The sequence below is a fragment of the Glycine max genome, chromosome 17 (assembly GCF_000004515.6).
Source record: "Glycine max cultivar Williams 82 chromosome 17, Glycine_max_v4.0, whole genome shotgun sequence".
NCBI classification, from domain to species: Eukaryota; Viridiplantae; Streptophyta; class Magnoliopsida; order Fabales; family Fabaceae; genus Glycine; species Glycine max.
Genome location: NC_038253.2, coordinates 17,894,913 through 17,903,968, shown reverse-complemented (window position 1 = coordinate 17,903,968; position 9,056 = coordinate 17,894,913). Strand labels below are relative to the sequence as shown.

Here is a 9,056-nt window from a genome sequence, read left to right as displayed (position 1 = left end):
GACACGAAAGTCACTTCTTTCGTCATAGCAAGTCTGCAACAATAAAGTGCGCCTTTGGATGAGGATTATCATCTTTCAAACTATAGACTTCATTTATTCTTCATAGGACTTTGAAAAATCCTAAAAAAATATTTTTTGTATGAAAGAATCTTCAGACACGGAGTAATAAATGAATGTCTTAAATGCACTACTTGAAATGTCATGTCAAATCATCTCATGAATGCATCGTCTAAAAATGCAGACGCATAGATACATATCATGATCTGATAGCATATCAGACACAACTTTTACCATTTTTTATTTGCATCTAATCAAAATAATTAGTATTCTTGATTCGCCTTTAAGACATAAATATCTTTTGATCGACTTAACATCATCATTCTTACTGCACCTACCATCATCATTATTTTCACCATCATCGTACCATCATGTGATGGTAACAATGGTGATGGTGACTGTGGTAATAGGTGATATGTTTTTTATTTTTAAAAAAGGTAAATTTGATGTGACAAAATTAAATTAGTTGCAAAGATCTAAACTATTTATTATTATAAATGGTTAGGATTTGCACACTTTTTGAATTACCATGACATTGATGTGAAGTATTCATTGGTTTGGTCAATAACTGCTAGAAAACCTACCTAACCACTTATAGTGGAGTCTTCCTTTCTAATATTAATTTTTTTCATTCGCAAGAGTCAAATATGAAATCTTGTTTAAGAGATTTGAGTTCAATTTCACTCAGACCAATGACATAGTAATGGATGTGTACACTTAGAACTGCCAAAATGGACATGACTCGATAGGGTAAACACAAAAATTATAGGTATAATTTTCAATTAAGCCTATTTTGGCCCAATATTTTTTTCCTTTAAATTTATATAAATTTAGGTAAAAAGAAAAACAAAACAAACCAATTTGGGTCGAAACAACCAGCTAACAAGTTTGGTCAGGCCACAAAAAATGCAACTTATATCAAATATGAGTTGGGTCAAGCTATGTTATTTAAATGCTTGGTTGGATGGATTGGACCAAGTTGAACCACCCGTTTTGACAACTCTATGCATGCTTTATCCTTTAGAATATAGGTGACACTTTAGAAGAACCCAATCCCTTATTATATCTATACTAAGTCTTATAAATGAAATGTCTAGGGAAAAGCCTATTGTGCCCATGCTTCAGGTGGTGACATGTGTCCCCCTGCAGTTAACAGAATTGGAATTTTGTAAATTTTTTAAGATTGACACGTGACCCTACAACTGTCCATTTCTCCTGTGCCTCTTCCTTTCTTTCTTCTTCTGTGCCTAATTCCATTTATCTCTCTATTTCTCCCATGCCTCTTCCTTTCTTTCTTCTTCTATTTTCTTCTCTTCTCTTCCGATTCGAACACAACCAGCCACAACCCGCTTCAAGCTTTGGTTGCTCCACATGCCTCCTTCTCCCGTTGTTTCCTCTGAACTACGTTTCATCATTTCCTCACCTTCTCCCGTTTGCTTTTTTTCTTCATTTTTGTTGTTTGTTTCTTCCAGCTTCACTTGCCGTTGAGTTTTCCCCTTGCTGAGGTTTTCCATTTTCTGTTTGCTACACGATGTTTCCTGCGTGCTTTCTTTCTTCTCCATTTTTGTGGTCCGTCTCTTCCATCTTCACTTCCAGTTTTTGCTTTAGTTTTATGTTGAGTTTTTGTTGTTATGCATGTTTTCTTCTTAACTGATAGTTATTTTTTTCTTACTGATTTTTCTACTATATTTTTGGTTCATTTTTTATCTTTCCGCTTACCAGGCTATCGACGAAGAAGCATCTTGAAGGCAAGTTTTTTTCCCTTTTCTTGTTGTGCATGTTTTTTTTTTTGTATTATTTGTCTCTATTTACAAGGTCTTAATTTTGTTTGTTGTTATGCATGTTTTCTTCTTAATAATAATTACTTTTTTGTTATGTTGTTGTTCATTTTTTGTTGAGTGGAAAAGTTTTTGCTTTTGCTTCCCATCGTGCTTGGTTTTGTTGTTGTGCATTTTTTCGATGGTAAACGAGGTTTTGCTTTTCTTTTCCTGTTATTCTTCTCATGCATGTTTTCTTTTTGTTTTGATCCATGTTAAGTTTTCATTTTCCTGTGTTTTTGGTCCCTTTGCTGTTGTCCATTTTTTGTTGAATGGAAAAGTTTTGACTTTTGCTTCCCTTTTTATAATTTTATTGATGGTCTAACATTTATTCGATTTCTTTAGAATCAATTGGGTTTTGATGGTTTTTAATTGTAGGTTTCTTGGTGTTGTTTGTGCATTATACATTATTATCTCTACATGTTCTGGTGAGATGTGCTTCCATTATTATCTCTACATTGGTGCTTTTTGTGAGCTGTTGCATTTAGTTTTGTTGAGCCTATTTGAAGTGCCCCTAAAACCCTGTTTGGATCAACTTATGTACTTAACTCTTATAAAAGTTGTTTCATCTAACTTATGGGAGAGTTTTATTCATTTTACTTTCTTATTTTCTTCTCTTACATGTGCTTATGAAGGAGGTAGTCTCAATCGGGCGTAATTGGAAAGAGAAGGTTTATGAAGGAGGTAGTCTCCAATCCAAGTTCTATTATTTCTCCTCCTATCATAAGCATCACCCCAACAACAGCACTACCACAACCACACACAACAACAAAGGTATTGAAGAATAAAGGTTCCATTTTTATCTATTTTTTCCCTTTTTTTCTAATTTTTTGTGGTCTGATTTTTTGTGGTTTAATTTTAGGGACAGGCTAATGGCGGTGCTGAAGGTTATGCGTTTTGCCCATGCAATGGTTGCAACAATAGGACTCGAGGTTACTGCTATGTTTTTTCCAATTTTTTTTAAAGACTCGAGGTTACTGCTCTGCTTTTTTTTGTTTTTTTAAAAGAAAATTATCTCCTACCATTTTTGCTACGAGAGTTGTTGCTGATTTCTTATTGTTTCTCTTATGTTCTTTTTCGTTGTTTTTTTATAAAAAAAAATGATCTTCGACCATTTTTGCTACAAGAGTTGTTGTTGATTTATTGCAACAATATGATTACCAGGGCGGTGTTGAAGAATAAAAGTCCCATTTTTATCTATTTTTGTCCCATTTTTTTTGTCTAATTTTTTGTGGTATGATTTTGACTTTGTGTGTTCCTGTGGAGGATTTAGGGGTGAGAAAGGAGAAGGGTGGCTTCAGAATCTTCACTATGGTGTGTTTGGCCTTGGAAACAGGCAGTATGAGCATTTTTACAAGGTCTGCATTGGATTCTTACATTATTCTGGCTTTCTAAGGTTTCAATTTGATTTTAATCATGGAGTTGTTGGTTGTTGTGGCAATTGATGCAGGTGGCGAAGGTAGGTGTTGCCGATTGAATGTAGAAATGAAGAATAATAAACTGCAATGTTGGCAATATTAAAGTCAATACATATAGAGATGTTCTTAATTATATACATCAAATGCTTTGATAACTGATTAAATAGGGTGAAAAGATGTTAAGATTTATGTGTTTTTATATGCATGTTGTTTTGGATTGAGAAAAATGGAATTCGTGATTTTTCTTGGCAATTTGCAGTAATCTTTGATGTTATTATTTATTGCATGCAGCTTGCTTATCCGGGAGAGACTGCTTGAACTTTTATATGCTATGTATGAAAAAGATGCCAAAAAGGTCTTGATTTGTACTACGCTTAGATTATTTAAATCCACATTGTTTTTTTACTAATAAGAAATCAATATCTGATATCATGATATGCTATTTCGATAAGCGTTTAATTGATATCCATTGTGATTTTTGCTAATGAGATTGGCTTGACCATTGTGATGGACTTTTTTCATACAAGCTAAAGTCATAGGTTGCAGCAGGGTGGCCCTCTTGGCTCTCTAAGGTTGCTGGTGAGGCTATCAATGGATTAACCCCTCGGAGGGCCGACACTTTTGAGAAGATTGATAAGGTAAAGAGCATCTAGAACTCGATGAATAGTATATTTAATTTTGTTTCCAATTTTGGTTTGGTGATGTTACTAAGTTCTGATATGGTCTTGATGTCTAGATTTGATTTTTTGACAATGTTGAGCTGATTAATATTAATGACTTTACTAAATTTCAGTAAAAAAATTATTATTAAATATGACTTTGCGGTTTTATCATCCGCTCTATTTACCATATTTTGGTTTGTTGTTTGACCAGTCCATTTCAAGACCAAACCCTTTCCATTTTTGGTGCCTCATTGCACTTTAGCATTAGTATTTTACTCACTAAAAAAGAGAGAGAAACATAGAGGGAAGAAACCACAACGTACGTATGGTTATTATGGCGCTGAAACTCAAATATTTGTCTTCCATTGTCGAGGATGTCATCATCAAGAGATGTTCACAGTAATCTCTTTTTCCACTCTTATAGCCATATGCTAATAATAATGATAATAGTCTTATTATACAAGGATGTTAGAATTATAACACGTGTATAGTGTTTTTTCATGGAAGAAAGTAGTTTTGTATTTTGTCCTTTTAATTTTCTCCATGTTGGTGTAGTTGGTCTCATAGAGCTTGGAAAAATTAAGAGAAAATGGAGCCAATTTCATGTTCTAATTTTGTGATAGATTGTTTTCTTATATCTAAATTTACTTTGCATTTGTTTATTTGTTACTTAGGAAACTGGACACTTCGATAGAGAAATTGGTGGTGGATTTTGAAGGGGGGTGGAACCCTAAAATGGGAAACTATTGTATAAAATTAGTTGAATTTTGCAGTGGGAAGGCTGTGAGTGAATTGTGCCACAACATAGAAGGAAACATCAACGTTGGCTCATTTAGTAGGTTGATATATGACATGATGCTTGTGTGGGAGAGACCTAGCTACTACGATGAAGAAGATACCATGGTGTGCATATTTATGATTTATCTCTCTCTCACACACACAATTGTTTTTTGGAACAAAATGAACTTGGATATAATCTAATATCATAATACTATCTCCAATCAAAATTAAAAGTGTCATTTCATTTTGATAATAACTAATAATTTTAGTTACAAGATGAAATATGATTTTAATAGAAGAATATTTTGTTTTCCTTTTTTGTTATAAACTTATTATGTACACACACAATTAACAGAGGCTATTGAAATGGAAATATTGGAGATATCTGATGAACCCATTAGGGGTCCAGATTATCTTGCAGTGGTTGACCATGATTTTATTCTTCATATTTTAAGTAATGAAGTCTAATTGAATTGGATATCAATTCAAGAATCTATTGCTGCTTACCAAATTCTGTTGACACAAGTAAGATTACATTAGGAGGAACTGAAGTAGGCTCTCCATGGCTTGAATTTATTGGTCATCGAACATTAGCCTAAGATCTGGTCCTATTTAATCTGAACTTCAACATTATCACCTTTCATATCTAAGTAAGATTTTGATCTAAAGCTTTTGTTTTTGTGCTTACTGTTGTCATTAATCAGATGAGGCTTTTGAGGTTTGCAGGAGAATGTAGCAAAGGAGAAAGAAGAAAGGAAGATAACTTTGAATACCACTCAGGAACAAGATGATATCCCTCTTTTTTTTTCACATGTGAATGTGAGTATGAGTACAGTGCGTGTGGTGTGCGTTTTTACGATTATGTGTCATTTTTGTTGTAGGTGACTGATGCTTTGGAGATGATGGTGCGCATGATGCACAGAGGTGCTTGCGGCTGCGACTGTGAAGCCAACACCGGAGATGGAGCAGGGATGTGTGGTGTGCATTTTTACGATTATGTGTCATTTTTGTTGTAGGTGACTGATGCTTTGGAGATGATGGTGCGCATGATGCACAGAGGTGCTTGCGGCTGCGGCTGTGAAGCCAACACTGGAGATGAAGCAGGGATGTGTGGTGTGCGTTTTTACGATTATGTGTCATTTTTGCTGTAGGTGACTGATGCTTTGGAGATGATGGTGCGCATGATGCACAGAGGTGCTTGCGGCTGCGGCTATGAAGCCAACACTGGAGATGGAGCAGGGATCATGGTGGCTCTACCTCACCAGTTTTACAAGGAGGTAGTATTCTATTCTATTTTATTTTTTAAAATTTTTTAAAGGAGAACTTTTGGTTTTATTTTCCCTTTTTTTATAAATATCTTACTGTTGAATCACCCAGTAGTGGCCGTCAGATTTGGAGGATGTCTATCCAAGATGGGCTGCAAACTCTCACTACACCTTGGTACCAATTCCGGAGGGACAACAACTTGATGGCTCGAGATGAAGTTGTCTTTTATTATGGGCCAAACCAAGGTGTGTGGGAGATCATTCTAAGGAAGGACATCGGATGGGATGAAGACCAGTCCACCTAAATAAGAGAAAAAATAGTTATTACAGTGTTTTGTTACTTTGGTTGTCCCTTAGAAAAATTGATATGTTTTTGGCTTTCAAATGCTTTCAGGTATTAGATAATATTATATTTGTTGTTTCTCTTCATTCAGTATATGTTATAAGAATATTTTGTAATGTTTAATTTTAATTAAATTATTATTATTATATTGTTGCATAAAATATTATCTGCCAAGTGACTGAATCAATCATATATACGTGGCCTATGACAAAATACAAAAAATGTAAATACTCACCAATCCTAGAATAATTAACCAATGGTTCTCATCATTTATTGATAATTAAAATGTCATACTTAAGCTATCCTGATTTATTTTTGCTACTAAAGTGACAACGGTGGTGCTGGACACGTGTAAAATCATATTACATATGATTTCATTTTTTCCCTTCAAAAAATTGTTACATTTTAACCTCCATACATTCAAATTTCTATTAATTTTATTTTTATGTTTTTTTCTACGGGATTCGATCTGTCTTTTTTTCAGTTTATTGTTAATGGAAATATGCGTGATTGCTCCAGAAAATTAATTAGCTTTAAAAATAATGAGTTTCATTACATTGATTAGCATATAATCATTGATTACTATATATAACAATTCATTAAATATTAATATATTAAAAAAATAATTGTTAATTAAAATTCCATACTTAAGCTATCCTAATTTATTTTTGCTACTAAAGTGACAACGGTGGTGCTGGACACGTGTAAAATCATATTACTTATGATTTTATTTTTTCCGTTAAAAAAATTGATACATTTTAACCTCCATACATTCAAATTTTTATTAATTTTATTTGTTTTTTCTACGTGATGCAACCTATCATTTTTTTTTTGTTTTTCCAGTTTATTATTAATGGAAATATGTGTGATTTCTCCGGGAAATTAATTAGCTTTAAAAATAGAGTTTCATTACATTGATTAGCATATAATGATTGATTACTATATATAAAAATTCATTAAATATTAATATATACCTAATTAATTGATGAATCATCGTATCATATTTTTTTTATTATTACATTTGATTTATTATATAATTAAATTCAATATAATGATATGTTACTATGAATACAAAAAAATTAATTGTATTTATTATTTATTATTTGGAATCAATCAAAATTTAAACATGCGGTTAACACATGTCATTTTCCCTTTTAAAAATTATTTTGATTACTTATGAAATTATCTAGAATCAATCAAATTGTTTGGAACTATCAAAATTGAATCACTATATATTTTTGAATCTATCAAATTCATATTTTAAAGTATATATCTTTTATACAACTGCAAATCAAACGCAAAGTTAGACAAATTTATAAAAAACATTAGCAGGTACTTAACAATAATTTTTAAATATTTTGTTCAGATATCGGAATAAAAATAATCTTCAAATTAATTAACATATTATGTTAGTATAGGGAAATACTCATAATTTAGACGTTGAATTATTCCTAATTAGTAGGTACTTAACAATCAATTTTAAATGTTATCCTATCAATTTAAACATTACAAAATCAAAATTATTTGGAATCAATCAAAATTGAATCGTTGTATATTTTGAATCAAACATATTCTTTGGATTAACTAATTACGATTGTATCTGATTTATGGTATCTCCATTTTTATGGTATCTGATTTTTGAGGTGTTTTGTTAAAGCATTGTCATCAAAATTGATATTTTCCTTTCTTAATGCTAATATCTATTATATATTTCCTTTGTTCTATCTAGATGCGACAACAATTTGCAAATTTGATTAAATTAATGAGTTCGATTATTTCTCACACAATAATCCATTAAATTATAGAATGATTTTTACCTATGCCTAGATCTTGGATAAATTGAAATTTTATTTATAAAATCTTTTCAATTGTGCCCAATATCTTACTACAAATAATAGAAAAAAAGGCATTCACTTATTACAAAAATGGCGTGATTTGATTCTCATCATCTACATTTTACCAATTGAGAAATCATAATCCTATTATTAAATTTAAGCCCATCACCAATAACATTATAGATATGAAAGAAGATTTTTGGTAAAATAAATTATTGATAATTTGTAAATGAAACAAAAACGTTAGAAACTTTGAAAAAACCTTTCCGTTAATAGGTACTTGGCAATTAATTTGAAATATTCGGTTGGAGTATGAAAATGGTCATGCTCTTCAAATTAATCAAAATATTCCGTTAGGATATGAAAATAATCATAATATTATGTTACTTAACAATCAGCTTTTAAATATTATAGTGTCAATTTTAATATATTATTAAAATCAACTTTAATTGCATATTCCTAATTATATAGTTATCTTTCCTTTAATCAAACAAATTATTATAATGAATTAATTATTTTAAATTTTGAATATTAACATAAGATTAATGTTTCAAACAAAAAAAAATTAAATATATCAAAGATTAAAATCAAACTTTTAGGATTCAGTTTATTAGAATTAACCAAATAATTAGATTGATAAAAAATTATAGTAAACCAACTTCAATTCAAATTAGTAGGTTCTTAGCAATCAATATTAAATATATGATTAAAACCAACTTCAATTTTATTCTTGTGTTTCCCGACCAATTTAATGACATTTAATTAGTAAGCATATTTTATTAGTATTTTTGTTAATTTTTATTTTGAATTAATAGCTACTTAACAATCAATTTTAAATGCCCTATTGTTAAGATATGGAAACAATCATGATTTTCAAAT

At 31.0% G+C, this 9,056-nt stretch overlaps 1 long non-coding RNA gene across 7 annotated transcripts; it reads left to right on the top strand.

Moving 5' to 3' along the window:
• Positions 1–762: 762 nt before the first annotated feature.
• LOC112999956 (uncharacterized) lies at positions 763–6,387 on the top strand. 7 transcript variants are annotated; one of them, XR_005889203.1, is made up of 6 exons: positions 763–2,648; positions 2,737–2,806; positions 3,148–3,232; positions 3,584–3,930; positions 4,629–6,011; positions 6,112–6,387. It is a non-coding gene; the product is annotated as an uncharacterized lncRNA (long non-coding RNA). The 7 variants fall into 7 exon arrangements; XR_005889201.1 differs by having other exon boundaries at positions 3,148–3,930; XR_005889202.1 differs by having other exon boundaries at positions 763–1,626; positions 1,780–3,930.
• The last annotated feature ends 2,669 nt before the right edge of the window (positions 6,388–9,056 follow it).